This window comes from Rhipicephalus microplus, chromosome X, assembly GCF_043290135.1.
Source record: "Rhipicephalus microplus isolate Deutch F79 chromosome X, USDA_Rmic, whole genome shotgun sequence".
NCBI classification, from domain to species: domain Eukaryota; kingdom Metazoa; phylum Arthropoda; class Arachnida; order Ixodida; family Ixodidae; genus Rhipicephalus; species Rhipicephalus microplus.
In genome coordinates, this window is record NC_134710.1 from 38602835 (window position 1) to 38621722 (window position 18888).

The window sequence follows — 18888 nt, forward strand, 5'->3', positions numbered from 1 at the left end:
AGCATATTAGCCGCTAAGCCAATCAGGACAGATAGGCAACGTGCCTTATGTGAGAGAGAGATAACGAGAAAAGAAAGGCAGGAACGTTAACCATAAAATAGTATCTGCATGGTATGCTACTTTACATTGGGGTTGGGAAATAGGTGATTGGAAGAGAAAAAAGTCCACCTTATTCTGGTGCAGGAAATACAAGGCAGCTTCTACCAATGGCAAAGAACACGTCTTAACAAAAATATTTGCGAACGTGGGCCCGAGATTTTAGAATGAGCAGGAACAGCAAATTTTGCGACGGGAATAGCAGCAACACTGTGTTGACAAAACTCCTCTAAAGTGTACATTTTCGAGACATGATGAAATCGATGACTGCACCTGCCATAGATGGCTGACGGGGAGGGCAGTGTTTGTACATCTGCGTTCTACATGCATCGCATAAGCGAGATATGAAACGAGCATTAGTGGGGTACACGTGCCAATCGGATTACGTAGGCGTCGAGTGTTCAAATACGAGGCTTACCGTATGAAGCTCACGGCTATGCAAGGCGGAAAAGTTTAAACAGAGCAAAGAATTTCAAAATCACTCGTGTGTGCGTTCCTCTTTTCGTAGCAACATCAATGGCACTCCGCATATTTCCAATTAAACGTGATTTACGAAAGCTTGCGCTATGTGTGGCAGTGAAATTTCGCGCTGGTAATTGAAACTTTCGCAATGTTTGATGGTCTGGACTAAGAAATCTAAACGCGACACGGGGCAGAACGTGAAAGATTTTGTTCTTAGCGTTGCTTATGTTTGTATATATATAAACAGCATTGTTATAGTACAAGCTTGCTCAATTACGGCGGGCTAAATTGAAGTGATATGCTTTGATCAAAAAGTGCTGCGAGCCGTACACATTGTCTCTGGTTCTGCGTATTCGTTATTGTAGAAACACCGCCACTACACTTCATGAAAGCATGGCGAAACGAAAACGTCTCACCCTCGATATTTAAGAACATTGACGATTCATCGGCTACCGCCGTTGTGGAGCGATGGCCCGTCGTTGCGATCGAAGACACCCGGCTACAGTTCTCTTTTATGATGGTTTGCGGTGGAAAGGCTACTTTCGGACTTTTTATGGGCTGTAGTTCTCTATACTTGCTATCCATCCTAAAGAAAAAAAAACACAAAAAACATGTGAATGACACACGCACAACGAAACTCAAACTAAACTGTTCGCTTGTCCAAACGCGCCTCTCACGTCTTGAAAGTCTGAAATCTTCGACTACGCGCGAAAAAAAAAGAAGGCTTGCACTATTACCGAGATGTAGCGGCGCTTCAGAAGCTGCAAAATTGTAGTTATATATAACCGAATGAGACTGCCGCGGAGAAATGCTTCACCATAAAGCGACGAGTAGGCCCGTACACGTCAGTGTAGTTTGCATCGTGAAATAGAGAAAATAAGCGTTTATTGTGCAAAGACCGAATTTATCTGAAACCATATGGTCCAAGAGAAGGAAACAAAACAAAGAGATGCGTTTGTAGGACTATCTTGAGCATAACTTTATTTTTTCACATTTAAGGTATACCACTCGTTCTCTAAATGTGCGAATGCGTTGCGAATGTGCAATCTTCAATCAGTCAGAAGCCTATTTGCTTTAATGTTTTTTTTAAGAGAAACATTCTTGTTTAGTCACCCATCTGCAGGCCAACCATTTCTGGTTACGATGCCGTCAACTGCAGAGAATCAGGCATGCGTATGTTGAAAGCAATGAGGAGAAATATACTCAAGTTAGACTACTGTAGTTAGTTCTGACAATCAATTACTTTCTCCGAGAAACAAATCACAATAATTGATTACCTCACAGAAAAAAGAAAGGTTAACACGATGTCACAACTATGTGAGGTGTGTCGCAATAAAATAAATATATACACGATGTTCGTGCGACACACCCCGCCCTTGTGGTCTATAAACTGCCTTCAGAATGCCCACGGTTTTTATAGTAATACTATTATATAGGGTTTATCAGCCCAAAACCACCACACGATTATGAGAGACGGCGTAGTGGAGGGCTACGGAAATTTCGACCAATTTGGGTTCTTTAACGTGCACCCAAATCTGAGCACACAGGCCTACAGCAATTTAGCTGTCACTGAAAGTGAAGCCGCTGCCGGGAATGTTCGATCCCGCGATCTGCGGGTCAGCAGCCAAGTGCCTCAGCCACTAGACCACCGCGGTGGGGCCCGTGGTATTTATATTATTGGAAACAGATGAAACTTTAGAAGATGAAAAAAAAAAACTGAGCCTCCTGTGCTGGCAGGCTACTGTAGCTTTTCGCTTTATTTCCCTCGGTGCATGGTGAACAGGAGGCCCTGCATGAATAAGCACCCGCTGCCATACGTGCCTGGACTATGTTCCCTCTCGGAACCTACTTAGCGTCTTTCTAAAAACAGGCCCGTGTGTGACGGTAAAACACCCGAACGATGTTGCGACGGCAGCCTTGGATGTACAGCCAGACATCCATGATTCAGCTCACACTGGCTCCGCTAAAAGTATTCAACGCCTTATGAAGTTCGTATCTAGCGTCATCGAGCTCGAGGATGACGACCTTGGAGGGGGGAGGGAGGTTACGTGGCAAAAAAAGGATTGTCAGTCCATCGCTCTTGAGGGCTCCCAAGAGAACTCTTAGATGCACTCCAAAAATAGGTCCGACGGCCACAACAAATAATACGAGAGCGCGTACTACGAGGCACGTTCACCGGATAGACAAACACAGCGCGCAAGGCCGCACGAAGACAAGCGTTACGGCTGCCGGGAAGCAACTCAACCCCGCGTCCATCTCTGGCCGCGCCAATGAATATGTTTGCGCGTCCGCGACAAGCGCGCTTCCACCGAGGCCGCAGAGGCAGCGAGGCGAAAGCGGCATACGCGGCGCAGTCGAGCTTGCCTCTGGGGTCCCCGCGCGCCATCGCGTGACACTCTCAGGGCAGAACGATGGCCGCTCGCGAAATGACATAGGCGGCACAGCGGCACAGGAGTGCTCGCAAGGAAGAGGGACGGCGCTGAATCTGTCTGGGAGAGGCAGTGAAGAACAGTTAGACGAGGAATAATCTCCCAGGAATGTGGCGCTGTTTACGCTTGTCTCGGCTTTCCTCGTCCATATTGCGTTCCCCGCGTGCGCTGCTCGTCTGGATCGGTTACCGAATCGGACGTGCCTATCCTGAAAGAGAGACTCGGTGCGATGATGTCGGCGAGGAACGTTCGAAAACAAAAAAAAGTCGACACCGTGGTAGTGCCTGGAAACTAGCGCGAAAATGCGTCACAGAATTTTATCACGAATTTCGTTCTTCCACCGGCGGCGCATCCTCGTCTGCATTCTTTGTCTCTTCGCTCAAAACCGTGCGAGGAAAGGAAGACCGCATTCCGAAGTGTTTCCGTAACACGGGTGTATTGCGTCTCGATTTCCTCACTATACCTCCCACTGGAGACAGCATTGCAGGCCTGTATGCATGCACGCACACGCACACACACACACACACACACACACACACACACACACACACACACACACACACACACACACACACACACACACACACACACACACACACACACACACACAAATTACGATGAGCTTTGCGCAGCGTATTATATATATATATATATATATATATATATATATATATGGTCGACAGACTAGCATACTGTGGTGGGAGGGGAAATAAAACATTTCTGCTGCGTTCGGCAACTACATGCGCTTATACTTTCATTGGAAAAGGGGTATCGACCACAAAAAGTGATATAAGCTGCTGCGGGTACCTCCCCTATTCGTCAACGGAACAACACAGGAGAAAGCACAGGCAGCATCGGCGTGTTCCCCTATGCTGTCCTGTTTTTACGTGTTGCTTCATGCTCGGACATGTTCATCTGGTTAGCCTCCTCACTCTTCGCGAACGTCACTGAAATTTTCCACGAGGGAGAGAGGATTGACTCATTTACGTGCTGACTGTATATGTGGACTGATTTGTTAGTAAATACATACACACAAACAAAAATTTGCAAGACTGAATCCTCTTTTTTTCCCGCCTTTCTTTTTTATATTATACCACTATATGTGGCATCTCCGTTTGTTACTATCCTTTCTCAACTCTGGAACCATTATCTTTCGATGATATAGGCCTGGACACGTTGGTAGTTCATGTTAAATATGAGAACAGCACGACAGGCACGAAGAAAAGAAGAAAAATTCAGTGTCGTGTCTTTATTTGGTTCTTCCTCTCTCTTCCAAAATTCACCTGAATTTCCCGTGCAGACCGAGTAAACACGCGAATGCTCGCCATTCATGAATTCGCCAAGCGTCACTTTGTGGTGTTACAAACCGGCTGTTATCAACAAGTGGTTGTAGTATTAGGGCGACGATTCACCGCGAGTATTGCGGATATATCAACCAACGCGGGCCGTTATGGAGTTGCGCTGCTCAGCTCGAGATGGCTGATTCGATCTCGACTGCGACGCCGCATTTTGACTTGAGCAAACTGAAAAACAAAAAACAAAAAACACCTGTGTTATCCAAATGAACTCGGACTCGGTGTGTGTCGTAATAGTACAACATTTTTGTGGCGTAAAAACAACGTTAATGGGGAGTGGGCGATGCACAAAAGTGTAATTTTTCATAGCGTCATCGATTTGATTGTGAGCTCCGTGCCCGGTAATAGTATCCTGCGCATGGCATGCGTATACCGTGGTGTGCGGAGATGCGGCGCATGTGCCGCAGATTTCTCGCTTCATTTCTTGCGGTGGCGTACTCACGCAAAACCTAAAGCTGGCAGATGTCTAAAGTGATACATGTGCATAATACCGTGCATGCGCTAAAAAACACCATGCAAATGCTTCAGGGCGTCGGGTTAATTGCGTAAGCGAAATGCGACATTGATTAATTACTTTAAGATGTGGTTCTGGCACAGGTAGAAAGAAAACACACACACACATCCGAACGAAAGGAGAGACAAAAACCGAGCTCTATCTGTTTATTAATTTTTTCCCCGTATGTTTTTGCCTTACTTAGCGCCAGAAGCACATCTTGAAGTTATACGAATTCTGAAACTTTGAAACCCTCGCGAGTATGGACCGGGGTTGAAAGGCGTAGGTGCCATTTGCGTCTGCGAGAATCATCTTTGTAACCTAACACCGCTGCGTCTGGCCTCTTTCAAAGAAAGTGAGCAGCGTTTTCATGAATAAAAGAAGGAATGTTCTCAGACGCTTTCCTTGAGTCAGTTGAATTTCAAGGAAGAAAAACTGCACTTCTGCTGCGTCCCTACACAGCCGGCTCACACAGCGGACAATATTTCGGGACGCACTTCTGAGCAAGTATGGCCCACAACCAGTGAGAATGACGCTGTGATAAATTCTCGCCCGCTTTCTGCAGTGATGCCAGGGAAAAGTGGCCAGATATTTTTGTTCCCTTTTTCTATTCTCCCCTTACGTTTTTTTTTTCGTTTGGTCCGAAATGTTCCCTTCACCGGCCCAATTGGTTCATCGCTCAGAATTTAGAGAAGCTGACGTAATTTGAGTTAGAATTTGTTACGCTCGTGTTTTTTCTAGAGACATGATTAAGTAGGCAACTTTACGCAATAGCAGTAGTAGTTTGCTAAAAATGGAGGCCGACTGCACATCGCGTAAGTAAACGAATGATAAGAAAATCAGATTGAAAAATAAAAGTGGTGCGACATTTTGCCTGGCAGCTCCCACAAGTACTGCACCGCCTTGCAAAGATCATATTTCTTGTTGTAGGAGGAAAAAAGTAAATCGATAATTGGGTCGACGTGAGCATTTCCACGACGATGGTTTTAATGAACCACTCGAGTTTCGTGTCATGGCTTAAACATAGTCTTCAATTAGACTCTCTTAGGCACTATTAATGTTCTTCTTCGTAACACGTAGTAAATGAATAGACCTTTCCTATAGTACACATATATAACGATTATTTTGGTCATAATATGTATGAGCAAAAAGCGTCATTGCTAGAGACGCTAACGTTCAATGAGATTTGTTTCGCATTTGCTTTGCGTAGCAAACAGAATATAACCTTAAGCAATTATTGAAATACTGCGTACAGGTTGGTATTCCAGCTGGAGGGCGTATGTGAAGTAGTAAATGCATACTTGTTGCAATTTTCGGGAACGTCGTGCAGATTTGTATTGGATACAGGGTCGTCTGCCCGTAAAGCAATGGAACTGGGCATGGCAAAACAACAACAACAACAACAAAAAACCTATTTATTCGTTTGGTACATGTGAATGAAATTCTTCAAAACAGTTTACTTCAGCATCGATACATCGCTTCCGATGTGAATCCCACGCTTCGAAGGCTGCCTGACAGTCGGCTGCCGTGACCTCTATCGGAGACTCTGTCAGAGCCAGTTGTATGGCGAAAAAACTGTGGAAACAGTGACCTTTGTGGCTTGTCTTTAATTTAGAAAACAGGATGAAGTTTGCCGGGCTCACATCAAGGCTGATGTATGCCCCTGATACATCTCTGATGTGAGCCAGGCAGCTTTGTACACAATGAAAAGTTGGGCTAGTCGGTATACTTGCATGATTGATGTGGTGCGATAACACGAAGACGTAAAGATGTTTACAAGCGCCCATCCTGGTGCACTCTGTTCTGTACGTCATCGCGTTTTCGCGCTGCATCATTCATGCAGTTTTGTACAGTGCAATTATTTTTTTCTTTTATTTTTGGTGCCATGGTAAGGGAAGACTTTTGAAACCACAGACCATTCCACGACGAAAAAATATGAGTAGTGTTGCCAGATAATAGATTTTTTTGTAGAAACCAAATTTCACCAAATTAAACAAAACACAGCCCTAAGTTGCATGCCATCTTATCATTATCTTTGGTAAAAACACAATTGAAGCAAATGATTGGAGCACTGGCAGCGCTAAAGGTTTTTTCAAGTGTAGCTGAGTTTTCCCCTTTCGATCTTATGGGAAATAACGTAGTCCTCCTATAGTTTTAAATGAGCCCAATCTGTGAAAAAAAAACAACTGTGAAGTGCGTTAGTGAAGAAGCTGTTCCTGGTGGACTTGTTTTAAGTCGTTTCTTGTCATTGATTTGTCGCTTATTTATTATTGTGAAAGCAATTTACGGGCACTCTCGGCCAGATTTTGCCGCCAGCGTCTGCGTCACCGTCACTGTATATGTATACGTATCTATATATATGAATATGCAAGAAAAAAATCAGTAAAAGACTCTGGCGCGTGAAATCGAACTTGGATCCTCGGAATCGAGAGTGCGAGGCGTTAACCACTGAGCCACTGAGGAGCACGTCCTTCAACGTTCAAACGGTAAGCTATCCATATCTACCACTTACTGCTGCAGACGGGCATCTCGGGGGGAGGGGGGGGGCGGACTACTGTGTTCTCAGCATTGCCAGCAAGATGGTGCTATGAGCGCGCCTAGAACAACATCACAACGTGGCGGCCACGCTCTCATCTCCCACGCGTATTTTGCCCCGCAAGGAGCAGGGTGTCGATGCTCCTCGCGTGCCCTTATCTCGTGTGATCGCACATCTTCGCTGGCGTTCGGCTTTTGCTGAAACGATTGTGTTTTAGTTACCGGGCGCACAAAGGTCACTGCAGCCATTTGCGAAAAAAGCGCGCTTTTCAGACACAGCGAAATAACATCTGAGACGCTCTTCGCGTTTATCTGTACCTGAGAGTACGTTTCGTGCGTCATTTGTGTGTGAAGGCCTTTCACATGACACAAAAAGTAGCGATTTTCGGACTGCGAATTCGCTCGCAGCGAAAAAAAGGGCAGTTTTGCTCCCGCCGCAGCGGTCCTCGGTGAGCTTCCAAGATGTTGGAAATTTTCGCCCTGATCGCTGCGGCGGGAACGAATTTTGGTCGAGACCCATTGAAATAGGGCTGGTCCGGCCAAGCCGTCGAAATATAGTCGACGTGTTTATTTTGGTAATGGCCGATGCTGCGCATTTTAAAATGAATTTAGACGGGAAAGCGTTCTTAAATGACAAAAACAAGTGGGTTCTTCGTTACCGTTCACGGAAACTTCATGGTATCATAATGCACATATTATTATATTACATTCGTGTCTGTTACTAAGAGCGGTGGCAAGAACTCGCCGCTTCAGTCGCGGAGCGAAAATCGTGGACCGTTCGCGGTCCATGTGGAACAAAACCGCCATTCGCGACGGTTGCGAACAGAACGATTGGAGCGAACGGAATGATTTTTTTTCGCCGCAATCGCGGCATGTGAAACAGCCTTGAAAAACGCTGGATACGTTTAGATCTGCTGGCCATTCTGGGTGTGACCTTTCAATTTGTTGCTATCGCGTTCATTGCTTTGCCATTGCGGCAAAGCTGTTACTTTTTTTATTCAGTTTTTTTTTAGCGAAGATGTATCAACGTCGCATCACTTCAACTTTTTATGTGCTCCATGCATTGGTAGAGCTCGTGAGCAGAGCAGTGTGGCGTCAACGACGTTTCACGGAGTCCCCGTGTGCGACGCCAGGTTTGACACTTTCCCAAATTGATCGACTTGGTAGACGGTGTACGCCGTCACCGGATCTGGAGAAAACGAGCTAGTCACAGAACGCAGCTGACAACGCTTAGACGAACCGTTCCGCCCTGTCTGCGCAGCCGGTTGAGCAAGCGGCGTATAAGGACATGCTGTCGCGCTGCTTTAGAAGCTTTGGGCTCCGAAAATACTTGGTGTGCTTCCTGACAGACGGGACTGCGTAGGAAAGTGGAACGGTGCGTGAAAATCGGTGCAGCTTTATTACCGTCTCCTGCTACTGACACGAAGAGGGACAAAAACTCCTTTAACGAGGGAAGATAATCTCCGCCCTGCTAATATGCACATTTGTATTTTGGCTTCGAGGCGCGTTGAGTTAGGAGCTTTTGTTACTGGCGGCTGGCTTTAATAGCGTCAGCTTTTTTTGCTTCTTTGTTTCACCTGATATGTCAGGCGGAATTCTAAAGCGTCATTCTGTCTTTTTTGTACAGGTTTATGCGGTTACCGAGACGAGAGACGTGTGCCCTTCCAGCATCTAAATAGGCGCACCGCGTTACTATGAATCGAGCTGCGGTGATGTATATGCCAAGCAGAAATGGAATTATCCCTTTCTTTTGAAGCAGTAGCAGTGGAGAAGCAGGCTGAATGCGCACGGAAGGACTTTCAGCTGTCCCCTTTGCTCCTTCCGTTCTGTGCCGCATACTGCGAGCCCGCGCGCGTTACCGTTCAGCCAGACAAACTGAGACACGAATACACATAGCACTCGCCATTCATGCATAGCAGAAAATAGTCTGATGGAAGGGATTTCTCCGAAAGTCGCGCTGCATCTATACTGAACTCGCGAAGGATGAAGACCCTTTCTATTCCTCGGGAAAACACGGCTATCGTTCGGAGTCCGATCGGATCAGTCGTTGGAGGAGCTGCCTTTCAATTTCTACAGATCACAAGAGACGAGAAACTGTGCCGCATGCGCCGCCGTGGTTGAGCTCGAAGGCTGAGCTTTCTGCCGTGCGGCTGCTTAGAGCCTGTATCTTTCTTGCTGTTTGAATTAGTAATGCTAAAAAAAAAACAACAAGCAGAAGAAATAAACGAAGTGCAAAAAGAAGTTTTAACTGAAGGCATATTCAGCCGCTCTTCATTTTTTGTTCCATGCACGAGCTATCATTCTGAATGCAAGATGTACCACGTAAGCGCTACGTAATTCTCACTAGATCTTAAGCTATAGTCTTTAAAAGTTGATATGGGGGCCAACGAATAGATACCCACCGCAGCGTAAAATTGGATGGACAGGGGTAATAGGCACCAGATAGGCCTGTATATGGCTCGCTACTCTTGTTGATCCAACTTTTATAGAACGATATTAGGCTTATAGCCAACTTTTCTTTGACTATGAAGCGAAGTACACACAAAACAGGAACACTTGGCATCGCTGCTTGAAGCAATACAATGATCGTGTCTTCTTATGTGAAAAATAAAGAAACAAGTTGTCGAACTATGTAAGCAATATTCGAGATGGGGGGCCACGTAGCTCATGCGATGCAAATATTGATAATCAATTTTATTTTTTAATTTGTTTACCTTTTCAGGTTTTTGCGTCTGCGTGTGCAGGTGTTGCACACGCAGACACGGTGACAAAACGGTTTTCAGAAACACACCAGGTATACGCGCCTGCCGTTGGAATGACAAGCATATATACGATTGCAGATTAGTCGATGAACACATAAGAACGACTGAGCGAGAAACCTATGTAGTACTTCTTCCATGCTGTAACGAGTGCTGTTATGTGGAAACCTGAACAAAAAAAAATTGCAAGACCAATAAGGTTTAACTGAAGTGAATTCCAGTTTTCGTCGTTTTAAACTGTTGCTCCAACTCGCCGTGTTTATTTATTTTTTGCGTTTGCTAAAATTAACACGTTCTGTCAATAAAAATGAACAAGATTTAACACACACACACACACACGCACGCAAGCACGCACGCACGCACGCACGCACGCAAGCACACACACACACACACACACACACACACACACACACACACACACACACACACACACACACACACACACACACACACACACACACACACGGTGCATATTATGGTGTATAGAAGCCAGAATTGCAGTGCAGCCGTGGCTAAAGATCCTGTTTTAGCACGGTTCGCGCTGACTACGTTGGTAATGCATACTGCGCCACCTCGGTTCGATTTTACGCGAACGCCACTTTTACTGCTTTGTTTCACACATTTGCAGCACTTAGTGCCAGGCGCGCTCCGAAATTGGTCCTGAGTTGTGAAGTATGACCGAATTAGCGATAGCTTGGGCCATTGAAAAATGCATATGTTGGCCGGGAGAATAGAACGCGTCCGAATTACGTGATTTTCCGAATGAACGAGTCTCGAATTCAAAAACCTTTACGGTATATACTTTTTTTCTGTATGAGGCTTCACAAACTGTGGGAGTAGGCTGCGATCACAAGACACTATATACGCTTCTCGCTTCTCTCTACAAGGAGTTACGTCACCTCACGCTGTCTGTCGGCACATCTTCATTACGAGAAGTTTCGTAGAGCTTGTTGGGCAGCCGAATGCGCTTGCTTCACTACAAATACTGTGCTTCATTATAAGCATTGTTCCTTTCGGAGTTCTTCGCTACTTCTCCCTTGATTGGAATTTCGAAAGAAGAACACGTGTTATATTTAGCAACGCATGGAACGCAGTGGTTATGTCGTTATGCTTAGAGTTACTGTATACCTTTTGGTTTGGAGTATATACAGTAACTCTAGTTAGGCTTACGCAACTTTTGTGCGGGTACTGCCAGAGACGTTGCAACATGGTCTATATACATGAAGCATGGCGTATGTAAGAGTCCACTGCGTCTTCCGATTCGAAGTACCTTTCTATCCAATCTACAGCCACAATCAGCTTGCCATGAGTTTCTTTCCACACGCGCCTCCGTTCGCTTCTGCACTCCCTGCGCAAACACACTTTTTCGTCTACCTGTCAGTATTTTTGGCGTGTGGATGGCGAACGCAAAACATTGAGCAATGACCACATTTTATAGTTGTGAAATTGAAACTATGTTCGTAAAACGAAAAAAAAAGTAGAAAGTATAGCAGCTCCACTACACATTTTGCACGGAAACCATGCGCTGCTCTGAAAGGTATGCCTCGCGTCTCCTAATAAGCCTAAAGAAATTGAAATCATGGTAAGGCACAAGAAAAATTCTCTACATAGACCAATCATTCAGTGACAGCAATGTAGATCAGTCAAAAGTGTCTCTGACGTGCATGTAACCCCCTCGGAACAAAGGTCTGATCACATATCTTAAAAACTATACAGCTTGCACATTTTGCCTTTTCGATCTCTCCCATTCGGGAAGTACCAATTGCTATGCATTATACCTATACGCCTAACACAGGATAGATAGGCATGAGTATACACTTGAAGGAATGAACATTAGTTGAGCAAGAGATACCTACATTCCCCCAGGGGGTCGAAATTTCCGGAGCCCTCCGCTGCAGCGTCTCTCATAATCATATGGTGGTTTTGGGACGTTAAACCCCACATATCACTGGATACTTGCATTGCATGTTCGACCCATATTGGTTTATTGCTAATTCAGTTATTACAAACAGAACATATATGTGCTTACGCCTACTTGTACAGTGCCAGACCATCTTATGCATAAAAGTAGACGACAGGATCACAGTGTGTTCGCGATGCTGTATCGAAATCATGTGATTTGATTGACTTATCTCGGAGTATCCAAGAGGCACGCATGCTTCCATTGTGGAAGCCGCACTGAATTAAAAAAAAATAGGAAAAAGTTTGTAAATGCAGTATTTATATCCCTTGCGTAAATTTCGCTATCTGTCGCTAACGTTTTACTACCGTACAACAACACGAGGGATAGTAAACGTTATCATTACTAATCAGCGTGTCAGAGTTCTTAAGGCACAGTACTTGCGTACGTGATGGGTTAGCAAGCATTACTACCTCTACTGGCTGTTGATTGATATGTGGGGTTTAACGTCCCGAAGCCACTATATGATTATGAGAGACGCCGTAGTGGAGGGCCCCGGAAATTTAGACCACCTGGGGTTCTTTAACGTGCACCCAAATCTGAGCACACGGGCCTACAACATTTCCGCCTCCATCGGAAATGCAGCCGCCGCAGCCGAGATTTGAACCCGCGACCTGCGGGTCAGCAGCGGAGTATCTTAGCCACTAGACCACCGCGGCGGGGTCCTCTACTGGCTGTAGTATGCTACTCTGTAATTGTGGCAGTCAAATGTAAACTTTTCGCAAACTATAACTGTCTTTTTTTATTATGTCAGAATGGCGTTTTTGTGATTTCGCATAACACGCGTACATGCAAGCATAGTGTAAAAAATTGCCCGCAGCTTCCCTCGGGGGAACACTGAGGAGGATGCGGAGCATATAATTGGTTAACGGGGTGTTAAAGTGCGACTTACTTGGGTCGATGGCTAAATTGGTTAACGTGGTTGTGAAATGGGGTGTTAAATTGCGACTTACTTGGGTCGCTGGCTGAATTGGTTAACGTGGTTGTAGGAGGGGTGTTAAATGAGTGAACACGTACGACACGTATGCGAAAGGGCGGTGTTTATTTATTGCGACGAACTTTGAGCACGATGGCTTTTTGGTCGGTAAAGTGAAGAGTGAGTGGATCGGGATCTTCCGCTCGACGCCGACGTTTACGTTCGGCGTCGCGAGCTCTTCTCCGCGCTGCCTTGTCTTCGGACGACGACTTGGTTGCGGTTCCGCCAACACTTTGGCCGGCGCTGGTCGAAGGGACGTCGATCATTGCGACCTCGGACGTCGACGCGCCGTACAAACCAACCGACGAGCGGCAACTGAGCGAGCGAGCACCGACCTTGAGTATATATACAGCGCGACGGCGCATGCACTGTCAGCTGTCGAATGTTCGAGAAGAGGGAGAAGCGCAACGGCGCATGCGCGCGCGTCAGCTGCTGATGTTCTCGAAGCGCGACGGCGCATGCGCGCGCGTCAGCTGCCGATGTTCTCGAAGCGTGACGGCGCATGCGCGCTACATTATACAGCTAGCGAATGTTCGTGAAGAGGAGAAGCGCACGCGGTGTGTAGAGGAGGAAGGGTGCACAGATGGTGGAGGAGTGAAGCGCGCGCGGTGTGTAGAGGAGGAAGGGATGCACAGATGGTGGAAGAAGGAGGAGGAAGCTTGCGGACGGCGTCGCACTACAAGCCTCGAGTATTAGATGCTCCGCATCTAAAAGCAATGCCTAGAACATCGATTATATGTTCAGATCCGTGGCTGCTCACCGCTAAAACGTGTGATGGCTACTCACAACCTTGTGGTTGCTGTTAGTGTGTGTCGCATGAAAACTTTAATATTCTTGATTGATAGGTCCCAAAACCGTTAAACGTCCCAAAACCATCATATGAGTATGAGAGACGCCGTAGTGAAGGGCTCCGGAAATTTCGACCACTTGGGGTTCTTACGTGCGCCCAAATTTGAGCACACGGGCCTACAGCATGTCCGCCTCCATTGGAAATGGAACTGCCGCAGCCGGGATTTGATACCGCGACCTGCGGGTCAGCAGCCGAGTACTTCAGCCACTAGACCACTGCGGTGGGGCAAACCTTGATATCCTGTGTGTCTGTAGAGGTGACTGTGTTCTTGCTCATGGTTCTTTTTCACGTCTACCTATGTATGCCCTGTTATCTGAACATGTCACTGCGGTGTGTATTTACAAAGGTAATCACGAATGTGCCATTAATAATTAGTGGAATGTAAGAATTCTGTTTCCGCTACGACGTCTATCATAACCCGAATTGCTGCGGGACTTCACAAACAACCACTCGTATCGTTTCATTTATTTTTTGGTACGTGTACTCTTGTAATAAATTCAACTTGTTCGAAAATTCCAATGGCATACACAAGCCAGATATGTGTAAACCTGTTGTGCAATTGTAGCTCACTAGTGTTTGCTACATACTAACATGGTAGTGAGCGTCGTGCTAGCGAAGTTACTAACTTTGTATTACAGTGAATGCTGTTATGAGATCAAAACTCTGGTGACACGCTGCCGTCCTTGTCCGCCGTCGCCACCAGTGTCCGTAAGCACAACTCACGAAATTGAAAAAAAAAAACTTAGTACCAATGACACAGTGGGGCCCGAATCCGGATCCGCTGAGCGCCAGCCCATTATTATACTACTGAGCCACGCTGGTGCTCGCGATTTGTTGGCAAACTTGCCTTAGGCAGGCTTCATGTCGGAAAACAATCACGTTAATTAACACGACTTATAAAGCGTTTTAAAACAGGGAAAGAACAACCAGTCATCACACAATGCGAATAGCGTAACGAGTGGGTCGTCCAATGCTCCAACCGATTACAAAAGCTTGTTCTTGTTCACCTATTAACTGTGGCGCAGATGCACTTCAGACACAATTCCTCATCGTCATCAACCACTGCATGAACAATTGGCACAAAATTCCTTGCAAGTGTTTAGCGGATACCATGCTTCTCAGAAGAATGAAAGAATGACGAAAAATAGCATCGCGAATGCTAGCTTACTACACAACGTTTTTTTATTGTTAATACCCTAGTGAGTATCGAGCGAATGTGCTTGCAGTAGTTTCCCAATGAGTGTTTTGAAAAGACTCTGAAAGGCCGCTCTTCTAGCTTTCTCTGTGGCTATGCTGAGCCTTCCGCAGAGGCTTCGCGTTTTTTTTGTAGGTTGTAAGTAAGTAGCAAATGCCATGGTAGTCAAGTTATCAACTTGGGAGTTTCTCTCTACTCTTACTTATAGGTAGTGAATGTTGCGACAATAACTTATAGAACAAAGTTCGTAGATATAACTGCATTTTCTTGAAGTGCGCACGTTTGAGAAAATTTTCGCTCCCAAGTTTTTGTCTTTATCATTCGGTGCTCCAGAAGATAACTATTTTCATTAAAAGTGTCGGTTTACTCATCATGCAGCCGTTGTTGTAAGTCGATGTATAACAATTTTTAACAGTTCAAGCCTGCCAGTGACTCTTGAAGCAAGAAACCACCAGAGCAGGCTTTTTTTAGTTGGCAGAAGGTGAAATGCCTGGTATTAAACACTAGTGAAAAAATTGAAGCATATTCTTGGAGTGAATGATGATGAGTGGGGTGAAGCATCCTTCAGCCCGTCCGTGCTTACGTCCTTCCGCGCGACCATCCATGCATTCATCCGTGTGCGTCCGTCCGTCTGTCCATGCGCCCGTCCGTGAGTCCGTCCACCCGTCTTTCTGTCTGTTTGTGCGTCCATCCGTCCGCGCGTCCGTCCATCTGTCCGTCCGCCTTCTAGTCAGTCTGTCCGTGCGTTCATCTGGCGAACACTCTAAGTACCGCCATCTCCCATCTCGCATCCCCTGTGGCACATACCTGCTCTAGAACGGGTATGTGCCACTGGTGGCTACATACACCAACGGAGGGTGGACAGACCCACACCCTAAAGAGCTTCGCCCCTAAAAATACAGAGAGGACTTCACTTCGTACCTGCTAAAGTGACCTGCTGGGGAGCATGATTCTTGGAGGTCCATGTTGTGCTAGAAAATTCGCCCACTGCAAACAGAAACAGAGCAACATCACTGAACGCAGGCTGTCATTTTCAGCCCGCCATATGGCTTGTTTTTTTTCTTTTTCGTTGTTCAGATGACGTACACTTAGTGAACAATATTTCCAAGAAGTGGCTCTTCTTCGAAGATTAGATTAGCAGCGTGAGTGGTGTGGCGACGAATTGGCCTATCGTCGATCGGCTCCAGCTGCTCGCCAGGTACGCTCGCCTGTTCTTGGCGTGGACTCTGGCAATGCGGCTCTTCTTTCGGCGAGCCGTTCGTTGATCGAGAAACGACGAATGAAACACAAGCGAGAAACGTAACGCCAGACGGTGTCAATACACGAACCCAAGCTTAGTTACATTCTACGCAGAGCCTTTGCTTGCCGAGGGAATCAGCGATCGACCGGGGCCCCTGCTCAGCTGGAAAGATTGGGCTAAAAGTCGGATCCACTCCTAGTGAAAAGGATCAGAGTGTCCGGGAACTTTTGGAATCTCCTTCTGAGCTCGTAGACCCGTTTTGGCGGTGTGTGAATTGCACTTGCTGTTTTCGGTTCCTCCTCTTGTTGCTTGCCCATCTACACATTCTGCTCCAGTCACCGTAAGGGCAAATAGCAGCAAGCACTTTTTCTGATTCACAGTTCTGTTTCGTATTTAGGCGAATGGCATTGTGCAGCTGTGAGCACCAAATGCATTCACGGTGTTCAATACCACCGAAAGTGCGATATATATATATATATATATATATATATATATATATATATATATATATATATATATATATATATATATATAAAGGGAAAGAAGTGTATACCTAAGGGCTGGTTTTTCCGTGTTTTTGACGCAATATTAATGAGATCTAACAGACAGTAATGCCAAGGAATGTATAGGGGAAGCTATTAGAACCAATAGAATATATATAAGAAGAAAGAAAAGTTGATGAAAAGATAACCAGCCGTGAGCAGGAATCGAACCTACGACCTTCGAATAACACGTTCGATGCTCTAACCACTGAGCTACCACAGCGGCCTTCCCTCCATCCACTTTTTTGGGTTTATATGTGAATTTAGAAGTAGGAGTGTCAGTCAGCGCCATCTATAAGCCAAGCGACGAGTGTGAAACACTCTTTTATGCGCATGTGTGGCGTCACGTAGAACGCGAACTTATTACGAGCTGGCAGCTGATCAATAGTCTCTCGTATACAACCTAATGACACCAAGTCTGCCAGTACGAGACCCTCGTTAATGAATAAGGAAAAGAAGTGTATACCTAAGGGCTCGCTTTTCCGTGTTTTTGGCACAATATAATGAGATCTAACAGACAGTAATGTCAAGGAATATATATATATATATATATATATATATATATATATATATATATATATATATATATATATATATTCTCAAGCTCTGCTTGCACATTGGCTTGGAATCGAAATTGAAATGATTGGCATTCTGAGTCTTTAAATTACGCATGCAAGCACACCAGTCCTTCTATTTCAGTTGGCGCGCAGATTTGTTTCTTGCCCAGTGGAGAGCGACGTCTGTTTCTCTTTGTTTCATCTCCATTGTCATCAGCCTATCTTATGTTCATCGCCATATAAATCAAGGTCCATCGCATCCTGCGCGAGTTTATTGATTCCATTTTGTGCCTGCAAATTTCTTGATTTCATTATGCGGCTTATTCAATCACTGCCGTGCCCTGCTGCTTTTTCCATCCCTTTGTATCCGTTCCGTTAGTTTCATCGACCATCCTTAACCTGAGCACATTACATGAACCGCCTACGACTATATCTTTCTTGGAATTGCGACAAGCTATCGGCTACCTCTGAATTTTAGAGGTTCCTAAAATTTACTAGAGGTGACTCTGGCACTGCGATCGTTCAGCGACCATCAGAATGGTGGGTAGTGCACGGATTTGCCTATTCTTCGTGCTTGCGACCCTGAAACGAACTCGTGGCTGTGTTTATCGCTGTGTTTTGATTTTGTTTCGATTGAAAATAAGAACGGTTATGAACCTCGGGAACCGACTTGAAATGGTCAGAATTTTTTAAAGTTGTGTAGTTCAACTGCTAAACATTTGCTGATTTTTCTTTCTTGATAAAGCGGCTTCAAGCCGGTCGAGTTCAAATGCAGCTGAATGTGCGAAAATCATCCAAATCCGTGTAATAAACCCATCATTCCCATGCTAACTGAAGCTCCGTGTGTTGCAGCTGCCGGAGAAACTAGCGCCAGAATTCCCTCTAGTGTATTTGTAGAAACTCTATGCTCTAATCCACATTGCTCGCGTGGCGGCTGTTAATGTTAGGCCTATCGTTTTTCGTTCCATCGCACGCAGTGAAATTCTTAGCTTGTGATGGACTTTCTTTGTTATTCTGCCACTTTTCTTCCTGTATGCTAGTACCAGTAAAATGTAGTTATTTCAAGCATTGTACACTGTCAGCTTTACAGCGGCAAGTTGCTGGTCATGATTTGGAAATGCCTGCCATACTCGCTTTTGCCCATCATTATTGATCGTTGCATTTCCTTTGCACGAGTCACTCTTTACAATGTTTCTCATTTATATTATTGACCTCTCATCAGTTGTATCATTTAACATTCATCCTTTGCTGAGGACTGTGTAATTTTTCGAGAAATTACTAACGATGTTGACATTAACATAATATGGATTGACCTTAACGCTATATACAATTGGTGTGAAAAACGACTTATCGACCTCAACATTAAAAGGTGCGAAAACTTCCACTACCTCACTTCTTTACTATCTTAATAACAATTCTCTGGATTTTGTTACCGATTA

General features: G+C 45.4%; 1 protein-coding gene and 1 non-coding gene across 2 annotated transcripts in view; both read right to left on the reverse strand.

Annotated features, from left to right (window-relative positions):
* The window catches only part of LOC119176617 (high affinity nerve growth factor receptor), a 436833-nt gene that overhangs the window by 113136 nt on the left and 304809 nt on the right, over positions 1 to 18888 (reverse strand). The gene's annotated exons all lie outside the window — the stretch shown is intronic.
* Positions 17043 to 17115, reverse strand: TRNAT-UGU (transfer RNA threonine (anticodon UGU)). Its single transcript has one exon. It is a non-coding gene; the product is annotated as a tRNA-Thr (tRNA).